Source organism: Ascaphus truei, chromosome 12 (genome assembly GCF_040206685.1).
Source record: "Ascaphus truei isolate aAscTru1 chromosome 12, aAscTru1.hap1, whole genome shotgun sequence".
Taxonomy (NCBI): Eukaryota; Metazoa; Chordata; class Amphibia; order Anura; family Ascaphidae; genus Ascaphus; species Ascaphus truei.
Genome location: NC_134494.1, coordinates 5324705 through 5346846, shown reverse-complemented (window position 1 = coordinate 5346846; position 22142 = coordinate 5324705). Strand labels below are relative to the sequence as shown.

At 46.9% G+C, this 22142-nt stretch overlaps 1 protein-coding gene and 1 long non-coding RNA gene across 2 annotated transcripts in view; both read left to right on the top strand.

Annotated features, from left to right (window-relative positions):
* The window catches only part of LOC142464285 (vomeronasal type-2 receptor 26-like), a 117808-nt gene that overhangs the window by 27831 nt on the left and 67835 nt on the right, over positions 1 to 22142 (top strand). The gene's annotated exons all lie outside the window — the stretch shown is intronic.
* LOC142464348 (uncharacterized) lies at positions 19773 to 21227 on the top strand. The gene is made up of 2 exons (XR_012787660.1): positions 19773 to 19905; positions 20984 to 21227. It is a non-coding gene; the product is annotated as an uncharacterized LOC142464348 (long non-coding RNA).

The window sequence follows — 22142 nt, the reverse complement described above, 5'->3', positions numbered from 1 at the left end:
GGGGTATACAACATGGCGCCGCCCCCCCCCGGCCGGGGGGGGGGAGCGCTGAGTCAATCCTGGCCGGGAGAGGTAGTGGAGGAGATCTTCTAGGGGGTGCCGCCGGGGAAGTCCAGCATTCTGTGCCGGATGACGTCATCACGCCCCGACGCCGCCGCCACCGCCATATGCAGGTAATGCAGGCGTCGCTGACGTGAGCCCGTCACGCAGCGCGGTGACGTCAGTCGGAGCTCGTCTGGATTCGGCGGGGTTCGTCTCGGTGGTGTGGGGCCTCCATGGACGCCATCTTGGTAAGCAAGGCAGCTGAGCGACCGCTGATCGGTGAAGGACCACGAGGAGAAGCATGGGCACTCCGGCCGCCATCTTGGGGGAACTGCGGAGCTGATGTCGGCGGTCAGCCAGGTGAGGATCGTGGACCACTGCGGGGCTCCGGAGTCAGCTGTTCGCCGATGTTTTGAATTGCTGTGCACTTAAAATGTTTCAACATTGTACAGTATTTGTAAATAAATGTTTTTGTACTGACTCCACCAATAAAAGAACATGTTGATTTGTCTCACTTTGTTTCCATTTTCTCCTTTGACAGTGTAACAAATGTCGAGGCTTAATGCACTGTTTTTTTACTGCCAGACCGCAAAGCCACAAGATCGGCAACATTGTAAAAAAAGAGCAATGATCGCACAATTGGCGTGGGAACTAGGGCAATTGGCGTGGGAACTTCGGTTCTAGGGCACCTAGAAATAAAATTCATTTTGCCTATAGATGTTAGGAACCCCCTCACTTGACCCCAACAGGGTCGACCAGTAATGGCGGCGAGAAAGGGTCACGCCGGCGAGGAGGGTCCTATCATTGACCGTAATGGCGGAGAAAGCCGTTTCAAACCAGTGCGGCTAAGTCAGAATGAGCAGAAACCTGGAACACAAATCCTACAGTATGTTAGCGGCGAATTAAAAATAAGGTGGAGGAAGGGTAGACCAAAAAGGAGTATGTACTGTATCCCAAATAAATTCTAGGCTACTGTAGCTCTATACCCTCTAACAGGACAGGTAAGTATATGCAATGATACAGTGTATGGTTTCTACAGTAAATGCTTCTAAATGTTTGATACAGTGTGTAGCACTGACATGTGAAAGGAGATACAATATTGCCAAAACGGCAACTCAAACAATGTCAGTAGCGAGGGTTCCCTTTACACTGCTACAGTACTGTACATGCCTATGCATTTCAACAATTTTCAAATGCGACGTACAGTACAGCACAGTACAGCAGCACAGCACTACAAATGCATGTACTTTAAATATGCAATTTTACTATTACTGCGCGCGCACGCACAGACTGTTTACTGACGTAGGTTGAACCGCGAAGGTATTAGACTTCAAAGACAACAGCTCGCAAACGCCCCAATGAGTTTTTACACGGCATTGCAGTATTGCAGACAGCGGGAATAAAATGCTTAAATCACGGGCGCGAAAATAACGCAACTCACTCCAGGCGAAAACAACACAAAACCGCACATAACCGGGATAATCTGAAATTCGCGGAGCTAGCCGAGTTAGAATAAAGGGTGTCGCCACTGTATATACCCAACGTTTTAGTATAGTCTAAGTATAAAACACACAGCGTAAAGGAAAAAATGGGGGAGGGAGGAAATCAGGCAAGGGAAGGAAATACAAAGGAAAAATCAGGAGGGGGGGAGGAAAGAATAAACAGGGGAATAAGGGAGGCAATGTTTCGGAGATGTACCCCTTCCTCAGGCCCATTCCCAGAGGTCACACTGACCAGGAGAACTTCCTTTTACCTGTAAACCAAGAGACTCCCCAACAACAAAACAAATACAATATTGTAGATAAGAATCCTAGCCTGGAAAGACAAAAGCTGAAAGCTTGTCAGGTGGTGAAAACTTAATGTGATCGCAATTGACAACAATGAGTACAAGTCCAGCTCAATGTAAATTGCAGTAAGCACAACTCCTGCTCAGTGGTGCTAATGGAAAGACGTGGTGTATGTGGTGCTCAGAATTGAACCGGTAGCTTCATGCACATAATTGTAGATAAGACCATAAGCTTGGTGGTCTGACGATAACGGAGTGCCCCCTCAATAATGTAATAACAACTTTGTATTTCCCTGCCTCACATTGCAGGGCGTCTGAAGCTGTGCTCCATCCACACCACCTACTCTCCAGTGGTGCTAATGGTCAGGACACTGACAGCGAGTGGACAAAAGAACAGTCATAAATAAGGAAAAGGTTACGCCTGTAGCCGAGCAGATAACGCTGCAACTCCACTGCTCGCCTGGCTGGTGTCAGCTGTGATAGGGTAGACGTGATGGGGTGCCATCAGTACTCCTTGAAATGCTTTGTTGCACTGACATCATTAGTGGGCGAATGCCATCCCAGCCGTAGGTGATCGGATAATCTCCCACCACGTGACGTTGTACACCATGAGACCCGGAAGTGTTTCTGATTGGTTGCCAGGCCATCTCAGCATCATCCATCTGAGCCTGCGCACCAGCCCAGCATAGTATGTTGAGGACATCCACGTTACCCTGGAGACACTATGACGTCTGTCTAGTTAAGGGACAGAGTCGCAGGTGTTCAGATGTGCACGTCCTCCCACTGAACACTGCCCCTTCAGATTAGGCCTGCACAACATACGGCCCGTGGGCCACATGCGGCCTGCCCGGACTCACTGTGTGGCCCACGATGACTTTCAGGGCTGCCGACAGGGCAGGACAGCCGAGACCAATGTCCCAGGCCCGTTGGCTGCTGGGGGCTCTCCTCAACTTCGGGCCTCCCTCCACGCTGACTGTCCCATGCATCAGCATGTCAACGAGCCTCCATGCCGGTGCACGACAGAAGCTCAGTGTGCTAATGTCAGAGAGGCCCGGCGTGAGCAAGAAGCTTGGCGTAGGACAGTTAGTGAGGAGGGAGAAGCCTGTAGCTGGGGAGAGCCTGGGTCTGCGGCAACTAGCAACTATAGGACCAGCGGCCGGACATCCCGCAGACTCTGGGCTCGGCCTGAGATTGTCTCATGGTACATCTGTATTATATATATATTTGTTTTGTTTTTTATATTTATTTGTTTTTTATAGGTATTTAGTTTTTTTTTATTTGAATTTGAGGCTTTTTATATGTTTTTGGGATTTCTATATGTATTTGGCGTGTTTTTTTTTTTAAATACAGCGGCCGTTATTTGAACATTTCACGCGTTGTATACCTGGGCATACCCATGTCATGGTGCGTGATTTCTTCCAACTTTACGTGTGTTAAGTCCTTCATGGGAATTTGGTGAGAATGTGATTTGGCGAGAAATGCAATGTGAATGTTAAGTCTGAAAACAAAAAAAAAGAGGCATCCTCAATAAGGGCTTATTGAATGAGTGATTTTAGGAAACCATTAAGTTAAGCATGTTTTTTATACGTTATCAATTTTTGCCATTCTTAAAATCACTTACTTTTTAATTCTACTGTACTGTATGAGGTGGCATACTATAAAAAACATTCTTAAAATCACTCATTCAATAAGCCCATGTCCAGACTTGAAATTCACATTGAATGCGAAGTCATTCTCACCAAATCCCAAAGAAGGGACTACAGTACTCTAAAGAGAAGAAATGGATGTGGTTCATCTTAGAAAGCAGCCTGGACCGGGTCCTCAATTATAAAAAAACGTGTAACGGGTACCCGGTTAGACACTTACCTGCAGGGTGGCGGCAACATCTAGGACCAGTAGCAGCAGTCCTGAGGCGATGGCAGCCCCCGTCGGCTGAAGACACCTCCGATGCTGCCACCGCCACAGGACTGCTGCTGCTGATCCTACATGTCTTCGTAAAGGTAAGTATTAAGATTATTTCAAGCTGCCCTGACATTACCCGATGCCGGGTATTACCCGGCGCCGAGCCCACTTCTCAGTTGCTGGGTCCGGGTAATGTCCGGGTAGCTGAAACTGTGCCGGGTAACGCCGGGTACCATCAGCCATCAGTGCCCCTCCTGTTGCACTCCTCCTGGGAGGTGCGCTTGTTCCCTCCCCAGGATTCTGCCGCCCCGGCACTGGGTTCAGTCCCTGATCTCCGGGCGGCTGTATAAGGGCAAGCTGAGCCATCTCCAGAGCCTCTGGATGCTCGGATTCATATGCCGTGATTGCGGCCACCATGTCCTCGACCTCCTGGTCCTAATATTCCAGTCCATAGTCATGGCACTTGTCTTTTAGCTGAGTTCTAGTTCTCAGGTAGTAGATGTTTTCCGCTTCACTCATGGTTCTGGGTCGCAGCAGTGAGGTGGTGTGACAACTTGCGTTACTTGTTGCACTACCGTGTGTTCAATATCTTTAGTCCCAGGAACTTGCAATTACCATCAAGTTCCCACTGGATCACAGTACCCCGCAGAATACTGTAATCCAGGTCCAGTTCAATCCCACCGCTGCCACCAGTTAATTTACAAGCCTTTGACGATAGCTTGTGACAGGCTGTAAATTTACACAAAATAACTGTGTTTGAACTGAACGAGGCTTAGATACTGCACCGACACACTTTATTCGAGCAAATACCCAGTATGTACCTGGCAGATACCTGGAATGCACCGCTCCTCACCTCTGACAAGCCCCGTTGCGTTTGCCTTCCCAGCCTGGGTTCATGCCTGGCTGACGGGCGGCTGATCTGTTAAATGATAATGATTAGGATTTAATAGGCTGCAATGCTTCGCGTGTCTACCAGATGGCATAAATTCATGAATTGTAATGCAGTATATATATATATACTGTGCAGTATTGCAGCCAGCGGGAATAAAATGCTTCAATCCCTGCCTGTAAAATACCTCAATGCACTCGGGCAGAAAACAGTCACAAACCTCAATACACCCGGGTATACCCGAATTCGTGGGACTAGCCGAGCTCGAATAAAGTGTGTCGCCAGTGTATAATAAAGTGAATTTATTCCTTTGGATAGGTGAACACACGAAATAATACAGTAACAGACAAGAAGTACACTTACTTTGGGGATGGGGAATGAGAAGTATCAAGTAGCATTTCTCCAGCAATCAGGTAACAATTCAGATGATATCAGAAGACACAGGATATAGGGTGGACAACAGTTTATAAACCTTTGTTCCCCTATCCTTAACATTAAGTACCTCTCTAACGTGGGAACACATTTTAATACATGCCCCCCTGCTAGTTGGCACAGGCGCAGTAGCACTCTGGGGTCTCATTTCTGTAGCCCCACATTTGCATCTGGAATGCCAGCTAGTCTACACATTTGGTTTTCTGGCAGGATATTCTGTGATGTGAGGTATTAAATGGGACACTTAAAGACTGCTCTGGTTTGAGCCGTCTCCGCCCTCAGGTAAACAGTGAGGGTGACAAAATCCTTTGTACCATACTTAAGTCCTAGACATTGGGTCGCCTCTCTGGCCATATGCTACCCTGGTATGCAAAGGAATTTCCTCTGGGTTCTGTCCATACCTTGGGACACAGTATCAAAGATAAAACATAAACATATTAAAATATCCGGTTCCGTTAGGTCCAGCGGGTCCAATCTTCCCAGTTCTCAATGCCGGAACTGGGACACCCTATGGTCCAATTTGCGACTTGCTACGACCTACGGAACCGGAGTTACACAAATACACTTTAAACCGTTTCTCATTTTAATACAAAAAACTCAGCTGAAAATTAAATCACGGTTTTTCACTAAATCCCCATTGAAAACAACGGGCTTAGCCGCCATAGACTTTCAATGGTAAACTGCCACCATTGGCGGCTATGGGGATCCGCCGCCATAGACTTTCAATGGGGCAATGCCGCCGTTGAAGTCAATGGGGTTTCTCCGCCATAGCCGGTCAATGGAAATTGGCTGCCATTGAAGTCTATGGGAAAAGTCCCGAACTTTCAAGGGGGTCCATACTCCGTCGGGTTGGTCCAAGAGGGTCAAGGATGGTTCTGCAGCGATGCCGGAGCAGTGACTACAGATGCCCCAAACCCTGGCCCTCTGGACCCTCCGGAACCGGAGCTATGGATTCCTAAATTTCAGCATTTCACACTTAGCCGTTTTCTTGAGCTGTTTCTGCCGCCGCCATTGAAACCTATGGCGCGACCCGCTCTTCTCGGTTCGACCCTTATCGGGGGTCCAGGATTCGGGGACCCGGTGGTGGTCGAGTGGGGGGAGGTCTAGGAACTAGGGGCAAAAAGAATTTTATTTCTATTTGCTCTAGAACTGTTTATTCCTACGCCACTTGTCGTTGAACTTGACTGTTAAGTGATCAAAGCTCTCTTTTAGAAATTGTATCCGCTTTGCGGTTTGCGGTTTGGACGGCAGCCAACTTGTTCCTGGAGAGCTCTTTCGAGGTATCGCCGTTGAAGTCAATGGGCCCATTGACTTTCAATGGGAAACCGCCGCTCTCCCTCTCGGGCGCCACCTGCTGGTCTTCTCAGGAAACAGGACCAAACCAGCAAGATTCGCCATAAGAACGCATGGAGCCCCAATGGCGGCCTATGGGAACCTGCAAAATGGTGCCTGAAAAGGCGGGAAAACTACACAAAGAGCTATAATCATTAAAAGACTATTAACCCTTGTACTCCCGGATGGATCCTAGTGTGTGTGTGTGATGCAGACACTGATATAACAATAATACATGGGAATAGGGGGATATATATTTTCATGTTTTAACAAGGGTTAAATGACATTTCTGGACCACAGCCCAGTTAACCCCTTGTCTCCCTGGTGAGGTCAGGGGATGGCCAAATGGGGTGCAACCCCTTTAATCCCGGGCCACCCCCTCTCTCCCTCTACAGGTACACCACTAGCCTGGACTCCTATTTCTAATTTCTTTGACTGATTTGCACATTGGACATTTCGCTCAGATGAAAGGGGTTTTATTTATGCTTTGCTATATATGTTGTTTGTTTGGTGTGTCTAGATTAGCATTGTTTTGACTTACATTGTGTATTATTAGTTATATTAACTTATTTACACTAATTACCACTTGTTATTATGTACAATTCACATATTTAGTATCACCCGTTTGGCGCTACTATATTCTGTATTTGCCTAAAGTACTCTAATGCTGTGATGCGCATGCGTGTCAAACCAGACAAAGTAATTACTCAGCCTAGAACCCAAGTCTCAAAGTTAATGTGTCTTTGTTTTTTTAAGGAAGCTCCCATGGCCCGGGGGAGTTAAGGATAATGACTCAAAGGCCTTTAGCAACTAAATTAGTCCGTCTTTGTCTACACTGGCGACACACTTTATTCGAGCTTGGCTAGTCCCACGAATTCGGGTATACCCGGGTGTATTGAGGTTTGTGACTGTTTTCTGCCCGAGTGCATTGAGTTATTTTCCAAGCAGGGATTGAAGCATTTTATTCCCGCTGGCTGCAATACTGCACAGTATATATATATAAACTGCATTACAATTCATGAATTTATGCCATCTGGTAGACACGCGAAGCATTGCAGCCTATTAAATCCTAATCATTATCATTTAACAGATCAGCCGCCCACCAGCCAGGCATGAACCCAGGCTGGGAAGGCAAATGCAACGGGGCTTGTCAGAGGTTAGGAGCGGCGCATTCCAGGTATCTGCCAGGTACATACCGGGTATTTGCTCGAATAAAGTGTGTCGGTGCAGTAATATGTGTGCGTCCTTGAATCCTTGGAACTGTTTTAAAATGTAATAAAGAGTTAACACTCACAGGGACCACTCACAGAAACAGTACTGTATGAAAAGTACTGTAGGGCAAACCTAGCAAAAGTATTGAATAATGAATAATAAATATAAATATAGAAAAAGGGACAGGGAGTGGCTCAGTGAGTAACGACACTGACTGGCATTGAGAGTTTGAAGCAGGGGAGCCTGGTTCAATTCCCAGTGTCGGCTCCTAGTGATCTTGGGCAAGTCACTTTATCTTCCTGTGCACCAAAAACATAAGATTGTAAGCTCCACGGGGCAGGGACTATGTCTGCAAAATGTCTCTGTAAAACTAGCAGTGCTATACAAGAACATGATATTATTATTATTAATAAAAGATATACATTTTGTGGTTTCTTAGCAGAATTAATAACAAATGCAAGTCTACTGTAATTACTGTATACTGCAAAATGCAACGTTGATAAAATAAAACAGAAGTGATGATAACAATGTAAAAATGTATTGAATATGGAAACATAGCATCATATTGTATAAGGTTTTGTATAAAGCTTACAATTATTCTCTGCTTCTCAATAAAAATTTCATTGTCACTTTAAATATTTTTAAATCAGATTCACAATGCGCAAGCAACGTTTTAAAAAAGCGATATTAGAGTTCCATCAACTTCCTCCTTATCTTTTGCCGCTTGATGTGAAAGTTTATTTTCTGGGAAAAAAAATTATGATATTATTTCTGGTATTGCGGATGAGTCAAGTCGCGCTGCAGTGTGCATGAGTACAAGCATTGATACTGTATGGCAAGCACACTGTACTACTACAGTGCCGTGTCATTGGGAATTAAAGCAGCAGTTCAAGCAATATCCTACATGTGGTTTTTTTTGTTTTTTTTTTAATAATAAATCAGTTCTGTACAATGAGAACAAACTTGTAGCATTTAAAAAAAATTAAAAATGTCCAAAGTGACAGCCCCATCCCCTTCTGACAGGCTCTACTCTTGAGCCCCACCCTCTCCCTAGTGTTACGCCGGGGCTGCCCGCAGACCAGACCCGTCCCTTCTACTGAGGTGAGGAACGTATATGGGCACGCACCCGCAGCAAAAGGAGCGTGTCCGGAGTGTGGTGATTAGGCGTTGCCAGGCCAGGTGACATTTAGCTAGCAATACTTGCCGGTACCGGTGTAGAAATGCCGTCGTCGTTGCCGTTTTAGCCAAGGTCAGGGATTGGAGAATTCCGGAAGGTCGTTGTCCAAGCAGGGGTCGGGAGCCAGAGAAAGACGTCCGCCAAGCCAAGTCGTACCTGAGAGAATGAGAAAGAGAATGCCAGAGTAGTATCCTAGTGGAAACTATGTCGAGCAATGAGTGAGAGGAAGGACAGGCATTATAAAGTGTGGCTGACCAATTAGAGGTGGAGGCAGGCCTGGAGGAATGTGTATATTGTATTGATGCACATATTGTTTTTTTTTTTTTTAATATTTTTAAAAAATGCAGCTTGAACTGCAACTTTAAACTTAATACTGTACTGTATAGTGTAATACAGTATACTGTAGTACATTATAGTTACCTTCATTATAAACTTTGCCAAATGTGTGGAGATGAGCCACTGTCACTCCTGTAGTGTGCATTATAGTTGACAGCTGGCCTGCTGCACCTGTACTTGTAGATATCTATGCGTAATGCTAAAGACCATAGCAGAGGAGAAATAATGGAGAATAATTGATACTCTTGAGGGGACCCCCAGAATAATTGCTTGATTGAAGACAGGTACTGGGTACGTGTTCCTAGATAGTGAACTCACCACTAAGGTAAGGTATATGTACACAGTAACACCAGAGACAAAGACAAAGAGACAGCAGACCGCACGGGGTTAATCCAAAAAGGAGGAAGGTCTCTCTGTGGGACCGAAACGTTGGCTTACGTGTATTTCATGTTGTGAATATATATTTTTGGATTAACCCCGTGCGGTCTGCTGTCTCTTTACTGGTCTTTGGATTGGTTCGTATCATACTTATTCTCTATGGGACTAGCATCTGCTATTACAACCTTTTCTACTACAGTGTGCTGACTGACCTTCATGTGAATTTATGCTTTATGGGTTGTGCACCTACGTACTCTTTTCATTGCTGTACATTCCCTGCGATGGCCTAGCGGGGAGTTGTATTTAGGAAACACTTGGCCTCATTTACATATTTTATCTGCATATGGTTGTGACTATTTGTTATATGTGCAATGGAGGAATTTGCTGACATCACAGGCATTTTTTCGTCCCTATCGGATGTGGCGGGTTTCAGTGATGCAGAGGTCGCACAGATCCGCTTCACAGAGTCCTTTGATGACGTAGTAGGACCTGATAAGGCGGCTGATGTTTTCAATGAGCTCATTAAATTAAAGAAACGTGAAGTGGATTTTTATCTACATGGCCTCACCCTGTCACACTACCACAAAGCGAGGATGCTGCCAAGGGGGTTCAGGGTGAAAAATCAGCCTACCATTGGCAGATGTGACATGGATTTCTGCAAACGCTGGATAGCCATTTTAAACAAATGTTCTTTCGATCTCATGATTCTGGTCATTGACCAATCAAGCAAGGAAATTGCCAAATTGAAGAAGGACATTGCAGTAATAGAAACCAAACATGTGGACACCCTGGCAGCGGACACGGATACCAACTGGCTGGACAAGATGCAGAACACAATTGATGCCTATAGGGCGAATTTAATCAAGTTTAAGAAGGAGAAGCTCCGGCAGGTGACTGCGGACTACAAGGAGCGCAACGTCTACCGATGGCTCCTGGGGCTGGGTGAGACGAAGAGTGGTAGAAGCGGTCCACAGCGACGATACCAGCCTCGGTCTAGGCGGGGTGATGCCGCCAGGATGGGCTACACGACCAGTGATACTGATGCATCAGATGCCCCGGATAACGCCTCCATGGAGCCTTTTTTAGGTCCGGGCGATGGCGGTCGAGCGAGAACTCTCCCGCAGGGCACAACGCGCACAGACCCACCAGGAGAGGTGGCCGGAGATCGGCGGTATCCCGTGCGCGAAGGAAAAGCGACAAGGGGCACCAGGCAAGCGAGACGGTGATCTACAATCTATCGGACCACTCACTGACCCCGGCAGAGGTTAGCATTCTACAGAAAGGCTTATCATTCGTGCCAACCCATATGCAGGATTCCTTTGACTGGGAGGTTGATATGTACAGACTGCACAGACAATTGAAGTTAAAGGATTTCTTCTCTAAGAATATTGATATTAACTCTTCTGGAGACATTACCCCAAATCCATTTAAGACCAGGAGCACCTTTGACCCGCACTCACTGAACCCCAAAATAGCTGCATTTATGAACTTGGTGACTAAAGACACACGGAAAATTCTGAAGAATCATAAGACCAGCTTTTTTAATACATCGAGAGAGGAGAGAGCTGCCCTGAAAATGCTACGGGAGAACAAGGGGATCATAGTGAGAGCAGCAGACAAGGGTGGAGGGATTGTGGTTTTAAATTATCAATACTACAAGCTGGAGATTGAGCAACAGCTTGCAGTTGTACATCATTATAGACGCCTCCCGGGGGATCCGACGATAGCCTACAAGAAGGAGATTGATGGCATCATCCGATTGGGCTTGAATAATGCCTGGATCACAGAAGAAACCAGCAAATTCCTGACTCAGGACCACCCTGTGATGCCAGTATTATACACACTACCCAAAGTACACAAATCTATAGTCGCACCACCGGGCAGACCCATCATCTCGGCCCGTGGGTCGCTGTGCCACCCCCTTTCGCAATTCGTGGATTTCTATCTACAGCCCCTGGTGGCTGGAATGGGTTCATACATCAAGGACACCACGGACTTTATTGAGCAGCTCAGTCATCTTTCCGTTAACACAGCAGAATGTATTCTTGCTACGCTAGATGTGTCCAGCCTGTACACCAACATTCCCCATGCAGAGGGCCTAGAAGCAGTACGCACAAAATTGGAAGAACAGGGAGTCGAACAGGGTCCACCAGTGGACTTTCTCATGTTGCTCATTGAGGTCATCCTCCATAAGAACTTCTTTAAATTTGAGAAACACTACTACTTGCAACTTACGGGTACTGCCATGGGCTCAAATATGGCACCGTCGTACGCTAATCTGTTTATGGATTTGTATGAACGGTTGCACATATTAACTGACACCACGCATGGACGGCATATCGTCAAATACCTTCGCTATATTGACGACATCTTCATTCTGTGGACGGGCAGTGAAGATGAGCTGCTGGCGTTTGTTTCTGATTTAAACAAAATCCCCTCCTCAATCCGTTTTACCCTCAACCACAGCTACCAGGAAATCGCTTTTTTAGACACCATAGTGTACAAAATTGGAGGCACGCTGGCTACTAGAATATACCGGAAGAGTACAGACAAGAACTCCCTTCTTTGTGCAGCCAGCCACCATCCTGTACCACTTAAGAGGGGTCTCCCATACTCCCAGCTTCTCCGAGTGAAAAGAATCACCACTGATCCAGAAGAATCACAAAGGGCCTTGGCCCAAATGGCCGCACGCTTCCGGGAGAGGGGCTATTCGGCCAAGGACATCAACTTTGCCTTGCAAAAGGTTGGACAGGTTGATAGGGGTGAACTATTGACACCTTCGTCAGGCAGACCGGTGAGCAACAGGCTCAATATAGTCAGTACATTCAGTACTGCTACTAACAGCATTAAGCGCTGCATTCGGGGCAATTGGCGCATCCTGGAGAATGACGAGAGGATTGGTGCATATGCCAGAGAGCCACCCCTATTCTGCTTTCGTCGGGGACCAAACATTGGTGATATGGTCACTGGATCTGACCCAATAGACAAATATGCCACACCCACCACTTGGTTAGCCAAAAAACCTGGTTCGCACCGCTGTCATGGCTGTACCAACTGCAACTATATGCAGCTGGGCCCTAGCTACAATCACCCGCATAGTGGCGCACCGATTAAAATCAAACAACCACTGAACTGTGAGTCAAAATTCGTGGTGTACTTTATTAAGTGTCCTTGTGGATTGCTGTACATCGGGAAGACTGTTAGGATGCTGAAAGAACGTATGGCCATGCACCGTTCAAACATCAGAAAAGCCCTACTGAGTGATGCCGCTGATATAGATCTGAAGTGTCTACCTGTGGCTAGACATTTCAAAGAAAAAAGACACACACTGGCCACACTTCGTTGTATGCCTATTCTGCAGGTTCCAGTCCCCCCCCGTGGGGGTGACAGGGGCAGGACCTTGCTTAAACAGGAAGCAAGGCTTATTTATGAACTAAGAACTATGACACCTGGTGGCCTAAATGAGGAACTTTCACTTAGCTGCTTTTTGTAGCTGTCTCCCTGCTTTCATTGAATTTTGCATTATGCCTTTTATATGTTTGTCACTCATACTCTGTTGCATCACTCCCTCTGCACTTTTGCACTTCCTTTGTCCTTATATATTATGGTGATGCTATGCGCTCCTTGTGCTCTATACCTCCATCTGTCCCCCTGTGGTTCACCTTAACGCTCTGTGTATTACTATTCTGTTTAGCCCATTATTACTGTCAGTGTGCGGGTAACTGTGCACCGAGGCGGTTTTTCAGACTGCGCATGTGCGTTTTGCGCTGCCGGCGTCCCTGGTGGCCAGGGAGAGTTAATGAGGCGTCTGCTCACAGCTGTGATGCGCGGCGCACTCGCCTTGCTGGCGCTCCGGCAGTCAATATGTTTTGGCCCACTGCACATGCGTGGCGCGCGACTTTCCCCCGCAATGGCAGTAGACCCTGGGACCAGTGTCTAAGGGTGTCTCTCTCCTAATAGTTTAAGTGCCTACTCTCATGTCATGATGACTCATTTGGACAATCAGGTAATAGGGGAGGGGGCACGGAGCACAGCTATGTTGCATATTTTGTCTGATTGCATGTTGGTGATTGGTTCCCTTTGTTTGCATTGCACTATGGGTGAGGGTATATATGTTTGGTCACTTGCACTTGTGGGTTGCACGGCCCTGAGGAAGGTCTCTCTGTGGGACCGAAACGTTGGCTTACGTGTATTTCATGTTGTGAATATATATTTTTGGATTAACCCCGTGCGGTCTGCTGTCTCTTTACTGGTCTTTGGATTGGTTCGTATCATACTTATTCTCTATGGGACTAGCATCTGCTATTACAACCTTTTCTACTACAGTGTGCTGACTGACCTTCATGTGTATATATATATATATATATATATATATCATCTAATACAGGGGTGCGCAAACTGTTTGCGCTGTGCCCCCTGCCTACTCCCCCCAGTGCTTGTGCCCCCTACCTTCCTTTCTGGCGTGTGGGGGTCAGTTGATACCGCGTTGCCATGGAGACGTGTCGCGGAAGACCCGGCTGGCTGCAGGTATGTAAGTTACAGAGACCTCACGCCTCCTCTGGCATTTAATGTCGTCGGGAAGAGCGTAGGGCCCCTGTAACCACCTGCGCTCCCCAGAAAAATCTCCCACGCCCCTGGGAGGCGCGCCCCCTAGTATGCGCTGATCTAATATACAATATTTGCGCTCGATCTTTGTCTACACTTTTTCTCTCTGTGCCTCAGGCACCAAAAACATAGATTGTAAGCTTCACGGGGGCAGGTACCTGTGCCTGCAAAATGTCTCTGTAAAGCGCTACGTAAAACTAGCAGCACTATACAAGAACATGCTATTATTATTATTATTATTCCTTCCGGTTTTCGGCTACTGAGAAAAGCACACATCGCTTAGCAGACATGAGGAAAGAGCGTGGAGCATATACAGCCAAGATGGGGACTGATTGAGTATTGCACTCAGGAATCCAATGTTTGCGAGTTGAACCATTGCTGTTTTTAACTGTGTATTAAATTGTCCAAGCAATATTATACTAGGACAGTGTGCCTCTTTTTTTCTCTTTTTTCCTCTCTCTATATATATATATATTATCGAAGGGCACGATGCCATAAAAATGTATTGGCTCCTACCAAATTACGTTCAAATGTGCCCTCTCTGTATGTTTCAAGGCCTATAGGTAATTTCAAGAGCAATAGAGGAAGGTGCATAACATGTTCCTTAATTGACACAAGAAAGAACTTTACATCTCATTCCAATGGTGAAGCCTTTTTAGTTAAAGGTTTCATCAATTGTCAGACTACATTTGTAGTTTACCTTATCACATGTGGATGCGGCCTACAATATGCAGGCCGCATCACTAGACCACTTTCAACCCGGTTTTTAGAGCATAGGAGAAATATATTGCATGGCGTTACAAACCATTATCTATCCAAGCATTTTCTCCGTTGCCATAATAAAAGTACCGTTGGTCTTAAAGTGATAGGCATTGAGCACATATCTACTTCACTCCTTGCGGGAGAGAGGGTAAATTTTCTTTCACATAGGGAGACCATCTGGAACTTCAAGCTTAACAGTTTGGCTCTAGGAGGTCTCAATGAAAACTTGGACATTAGCACCATTGTGTAGTGTCCATTTTTTCTTGTTCTCGGGGTTTGTCTTTATCATGATTCAATCTTTTTGCTTATTAGTTGCTGTATGTGTTCATTTGTGTTACACATGTAGCCAGGTCCCCTCTGCCTCGCGCCCCCCCCCCCCCTCGTTACCTCCACTGCCGGGGGTCCCTCGACAGACCCGCCGGCACTTCTGGAAGGTGGGGGCCGAGCAGGGAGAACTCTGGTGCTCCGGAGGTCCCCGGCGGCTCCCGAGCAGGGCGCCGCCATCTTGCGCGAGTTCGCGCATGGGCAGTATAGCCGGTTTGTGGCGGCCAGCCAGAGGCATTGCGCATGTGCAGTGTTATACGCGCATGAACCTAGTCTACCAGGGAGGTTCTTGGAAGGGACTACCAGACCCATGAGCCTCAGTAGTGACCTACGTGATGCCAGGGAGCCAATAGGGCTGTAGTATCTCCCAGCACAGATGTATTGATACTTTTTGCGGGCTCTGAATAACGGCAGTTGGAGCAGGGAGCTGGGTGAGTGAGGGTGCAGGGGAGCAGTAGCCCCTTGCACTAGGCCAGTTAACCCCATAGGCCCCGGATACAGTTATCCTTGCCCCAGTTTGTGGTTGCTTCAGGGACAGGCCTTAAGGAAGGAGATCTGCCCCTTTAGCTATTTGGTTGCTCTAAAGATACACTCTGTGGCGCGCAGCCTGATTCCTGGGTCTGGGCTCAGACCCCTATATATATATAAAGACTATCTTCCCAGAGACTCACATATATATGTAACGGGTTTCCCCCCCCCCCAATCGCAGATTATACTGTGGAGGTGTAGGAACATACAAGGTTACTCAGGTGTGGTGCATTACCTGTTGGCTCACAGGAGGGCTGAGCTTCCGCCACGGGGAACCTGGGGTAATTATACTAGGGGTGATCACTTACAACATCTTCTCGGTACAGCGCCTCCACCTACGATGGCTCCCACCAGAGGGGGAGTGGTTCCTCGCAGGACAATCACAATAATAATCACTTACACGACAGCATGTATATTAACTATATGACTTTACTAACACACATATCACACATTACATAACATCATAACCTTATCACCTCAGGCCCAATGTCTGGCGTTCCCACCCATTGTCCTGTAATCCCCCATCCAAATGTCCCGTACTCCTACGGAGGTCGTGGGTGACTGCGCAGTCACTATGAACTAATAGGCCTGTTGGTGCACATATAATTCAGAGGTACCTTCCGAGCACTCCGATGCTCGGGCCCGCAACACTCTTCTCAAAGGGTCAGACGCGCGATGCCTCCGTCTGATCCTTTCCAGGTGATATTCTCCGTGGACCCCAACGTGGGTCTGAACTCCGTCACTGGAACCACAGCATCCGCTGAGTCCCTCTCTAACGATACAACAACGTGACACACCCTGCACTATAGGCCGTCCCTATAGCACAGCATCCTTAAGTGGCTTAAGGGTCAACTCCTAGGGCATTTGGGGTTGCCTATCCTATATAGGTAGGTCTTGTACCCACCCTACTCATAATACGGGCCCTGGGCCATGGCTCCCCGGATTGGTTACCGCTATGAACCCCCCCAGTTGCCTCGTACTACGCGCAACGCCGCCCTGGGCAATGGCTCCCCGGATTGGTTACCGCTATGAACCCCCCCCAGCGCCTCGCCACTCGCAACACGGACCCTGGGCTATGGCTCCCCGGACTGGTTACCGCTATGAACCCCCCAGCTGTCTCGTGCCACTAATTCACCTAAACGCCTGCCGCAACGCTCTGCAGACTAACCTCAGCCCCCTTTATCCCTGGCTATTCCCCAGCTCTGACTACCATGAGTGACAGGGTCCCTCTCAGAGACTATCCCTGGCAACACTCACTAACCTGAGGGATAAGGGCTAACTTGGACCTTAGGGCCGCTGGCCTAGTGCAGGGAGTCCCCGGCTCCTGCACCCTACCTCCTTCCTTGGGCTCCTGACTCTGACTGCACGTAGCTCCAGCCCGCCAAATGTATCCATTCCTGTCCAGGGCAGTCCTACAGCCCTATTGGCTGCGATCAGGCACCTGGTGCCTGTCTCGCTATGCCTCCTGGGAGTTGTAGTTCCCAGGAGGCTGCTACAGCATTGGGGCCGCGTGCGCACTTGCCCTGCGCATGCGCGAACTCTCAATGGCCGCCGCAACCTCTCTCTTACAGTCCCTACTCTCGCGCGACTCTTTCCTAACTCTGGCCTATCTTCTGCGCAGGCGCGACTCTGCCTGCCCTGCCGTGACTCTCCCTCGGCTCTCCTCACCCTCGCGCAACACCTCCCTGGCGCTAGGGTTCCTGCCGCACATGCGCGACCACTGCGCATGCGCGAGCCAAGGAACAATGGCGGCTGGCTCACCGCCCAGCTCCGGGAGCGCCGGAAGTCCTGTGACGCGCGTGCGGCCCCGGCAACCGGCCGCACGCGTCCCCGGCAACCCCCGAGCCGGGACCCGACCGCCCTCACCTTCCAGAGCGTCCGGCGGGGCCGCCATGGGACTCGGCGGCCCCCGCGATCGGCATCAAGGTGAGGGGGGAGCGGACACTCTGAGGAGACCTGGCTACATATATATAGACTATCTTCACGGAGGCCCTGCTAAGCAGTGACCGTGGTCTGCAAGCTGCAGACGAATTCCCTTTAAGGCACCGAAAGTACGGCGCATGGTGATATTATCCACGCCGGAATTCACCCCACGCGTAGGAGGACGTCTCGTCGGATCAGGCTGATCCAATCCCGTTATCTTGCGGCCCGGTGGCCGGGAGCCCGGGCAGGTACCTATAATAGTGCACTAAACACTCCAAGGGATAGCGCTATCTCCAACACATTGGGTGGGTTTGGACATAAGGGACATCAGGGAATTGGTGCCAAGCACCCAGGTACTTTGGAGGAGGGACTACCTAAATTGATGTGTGCACCAAGTGGAGTGCTTTGTATATGGTTATATGCATTATGCTGTGTGGTACAGGGTACCAAGGTTATTATCAGTTATAGTAAACCGGTTGCTAACATCTATTGTGTGTGTGTGTCTTACTATTAATGTGTTCCTGTAAGAGGATCATCCCCTTCATGTGGGAACCCTTAGAGGTGGAGGCGCTGTATTCAAATCATCAGGTAACCCCAGGCTCCCAGTGGAGGAGGTTCAGGTCTTCTGTGAGCCTACCAGGTAATGCACTACACCCAGTAACACAAGTGTATTTCCCCACATAGTCCCTATATGCGATTGAGGGGGGGGGGGGGGAAGGTGTTACATTTGGAGGCACTGCTGAGATCAGACCTGGGGTGCCCTATTCCGTATCAAATTGTCCGATCAATTTCCATCATGTCCGTGCCATCAAAGCAGGAGGTGAATGACTGGGCCTTAGTGCGCCGCATGTCCTCAAGGCGCGTGATTGCAGTGGCGGGAGTATCCCATGACACGGACTTATATGCAGTGTGCAGACAAGTAAGAAATTGTCCGGGAATGGCCACCGCCCGGGTGGTAGACTTTAAACTTGATGCTGACGGCCGGGGGACCACTTACCTCCTGGCCACCGAACGTGACATATGCTCAGAGACTGTTCACCATGTATTAAACCTACCATAGCGCTCCGTAGAAGACTGTCTCATGATCTATCCCGACACACAGGCTCCCGAAGAATCGTCCACCAGTACCTGGCCATCCACTACCCACCGGGTGACCAGTACTCCTCACAGGGTAGGTCCCCCCAAGGTCTCCTTCACCCGAGCGTTTTAGGAGGAGCCACCAGCTTGGCCTATCGCCCACTCCTGATAGACAATCAAAAAATCTCCCACCCATGTCTAGCGTTGGGCCTGCAGCTAGTAGTCAGCCCCTAAGTGGAGGCCTTTCCTTGAATATGACTGTACCCCAACTAATGGAAGCAATAACCATCTTGTCTCAAACACAGAACTACAGGAAGCTAAAAGTCTTTTCTGGAATTCTACCGACGCCTTCAGGAGAAGAAGGGATCGAGACATGGTGGGAACATACCCTCCAAGTAATAGCGGAGTGGTCGTGCTCCGAAGCCAGCAAAGGACAGAGATTGGTCGAGTGTCTCAGAGCCCCAGCCTCCCAACTGGTACGGACGCACCGTGAAGTGGAAGGAGAAGTTACGGCACAGGAACTGGTGGAAATGCTTACCCAGTCCTATATGGGAGAAGACGACGAGGATGAGCTGATGGCGCAGATCAAAGCTCTTTGCCAAAAAGAAGGAGATGATTTGTCTGCCTTTGTCTGCAAACTACAGCTTAGGATCCAGGGCAGGAAGGGAGCAGCATCATCAGGAACACCCAGAAAAAAATACAAAACTCATCATAGTGTAGTATGAAAAATAAATGTCAATATGTGGAACTTGGCTCTTTAAATAACCTACTTACAGAATGTAAGATATATAATAGCAGGTTTGTAATTGTGATGGATCTTTGGACACCTCAGGTTATGGGTTGCAGCAAGCAGCAGCATACATCAGATAGGGGTGGTGTCAGGCAAGATGGTGTTTTCACTCTGGCAGCAGCTTCCAATCAGTCATATGCAGTCATACAAAGATAAGGGAAACAATAGTGCTTTACCAAAATAACACAGAGTTTTATCGTGAAGACGAGCAGGAAATGTACTCACAATATAATAAATGAGCACATTCACATCATGGTATCTTTAGGAATCAGGGTATTGGATCGGCCGGTGGAGAAATCCCTCACTTCACTCCGCTTCCTTGTCCTCCACGAGGGTGCCCCCTCGTCCGGTGCCAGATGGATGGCGTCTGTCGTCACTTCCTGGCCTGACGGTGACGACTTCCGGTGAGCGTAAGTAGAGCGGAGAGTAGGGGGAACGCCGGTCCAAGACTATGCCTCCGTGAATACAGCAGAAAGACAGTTCCCAAACGGTAGATACAGCTGGGCTCTGCTAACTGTCTGCAGATTTCTTTAGCTCAACGCGTTTCACTGCATGCCGCAGCTTCCTCAGGAGCAATGATAATGTCCCCTACTGGGTGCTATTTAAATAGCCCATTCAATTAGGGCAATTGGTAATGCAATCATATATAATTGACACAAGATGATTAACATCATTACACAGAGTCTCCCAAGCTGGGTACATAATCTCTGTGATCCAAAAAACGACGCATAAAATACTTTAATACAATTTATTTAAAAAGAACATAGAACAGAATATATACTAAAATAAAAAATTAAATACTAAAATTAATGGGTAGTCGTTAGGTCGAGATGCTTAATGGAAGGTAGAGAGAGAGAAAGAGACATATGTTAGTTGATCATAAACACAAAATATGATTAACTTAAATAAAAACATATAAAAGTTATACAATGAGAAATCCAAACTGGAAATGTAAAAGACTGGCATGACTAAAAGTGACTTAAAAAGGAGGGGAGGGGGGGAGGGGGGAGTGTGTGACATAGGGGAAAATTTATTTTAAAAAATAAAATAAAAATAAAATAAAATAATAACTAGAGGAAGGGTGCAATCTCAAAATCAACATTAAGACCATGTGGTGTCAGCGTGTTAAGTTTATGCACCCAAAACATCTCTCTTTTGCTTAAATCTAAATTTCTATCTCGTCCTCTCCAATGTTGTGCCACATGCTCTATTGCGGTAAATTTTAACCCTTTTGTATTGGAGTTGTGAAAAGCGGAAAAATGTTTGGAAACATTATGTGACTGCACACTACGCCTTATATTGCTTAAATGCTCCAAAATACGTATCTTAATAGCTCTTGATGTTTTTCCAACGTATTGGAGCCCGCATGGGCATTCCAGGAGGTAGATTATATAATTAGAGTTGCAGTTCATGTATTGTTTAATTCTGTAATCCTCATTTTTATTATTGCACCTAAATCCCTTTTTGTCTTGCTGTTTGTATTCACAGGCCTTGCAACAACCACAGCCGTGAAACCCTTCCAATTTTTGAAGCCATCCATTTCTATTTGTCTCTACTTTCTTAATATTACTGGGAGCTATTATACCTTTTAGATTTTTGGCCTTTTTAAAAATCACTCTCGGGCGATCTGGGATTTCTTCTTTTAAAATCGGATCATTTAATAAAACATGCCAGTGTTTCTGTATTATTTTCTTTATATTGTTTGACTCTTTATTAAAAGAAGTTAAAAATGCTGTGTCGAAATTTTTCTTATTATTTGAAGATGTTTCTCTTTCTTTAGCTACTAATAGGTCAATTCTATTCAGACCATTTGCTTTTTCTAATGCCATGTCTAGGAGTTCTGTTTTGTATTGTTTTTCTACAAAACGTTCTTTCAGTATATTGCATTGATCATTGAATACTATATTGTCTGTGCAATTTCTCCGCATTCGTCTGAATTGGTTGTATGGGACATTGTCCATCCATATATCCTGGTGACAGCTTGTACGTAATATATAATTATTGCTGTCAACTTCCTTAAAGAAAGACCTAGTTTTGAGAATCTCATTCTCTATATAAATATTCAAATCCAAATAATTGAGGGAACTATTACTTGTCACAGAGGTGAATTGTAAGTTATACGTATTCACATTAATACTCGACAAGAAGGAGTCCAAACTCTCCTGGCCACCACGCCAAATTAAAAACACATCATCGATGTAGCGCCGCCATAGGACAAGGTCCGCCCCCAGAACGCCACCGGGCCAAATATGCTGTTCCTCCCAGAATCCCATGTAGAGATTCGCGTAACTGGGAGCAAACCTCGTACCCATGGCGGTGCCACATCTCTGAATGTAAAAACTGTTCTCAAACCAAAAATAATTCTTGTCAAGTATGAAACAGATACCATCTATAATAAACTGAATCTGCTGTTCTTTCATATCTAGATCTTGTTTCAGAAAGAAATTAACAGCTTCACATCCTAAGGTTTTTTCAATCGATGTATATAGAGATGCAACGTCTACAGTTGCCATGATGTAATTATTATTCCAAGTAAAATTCTCTAATAAATTTAACACATCAGTCGTATCCTTCAGATATGATTTAAGAGATTTGACATGACTCTGTAAAAAAGTGTCAATATATGCAGATAGGTTTGATGTAAGTG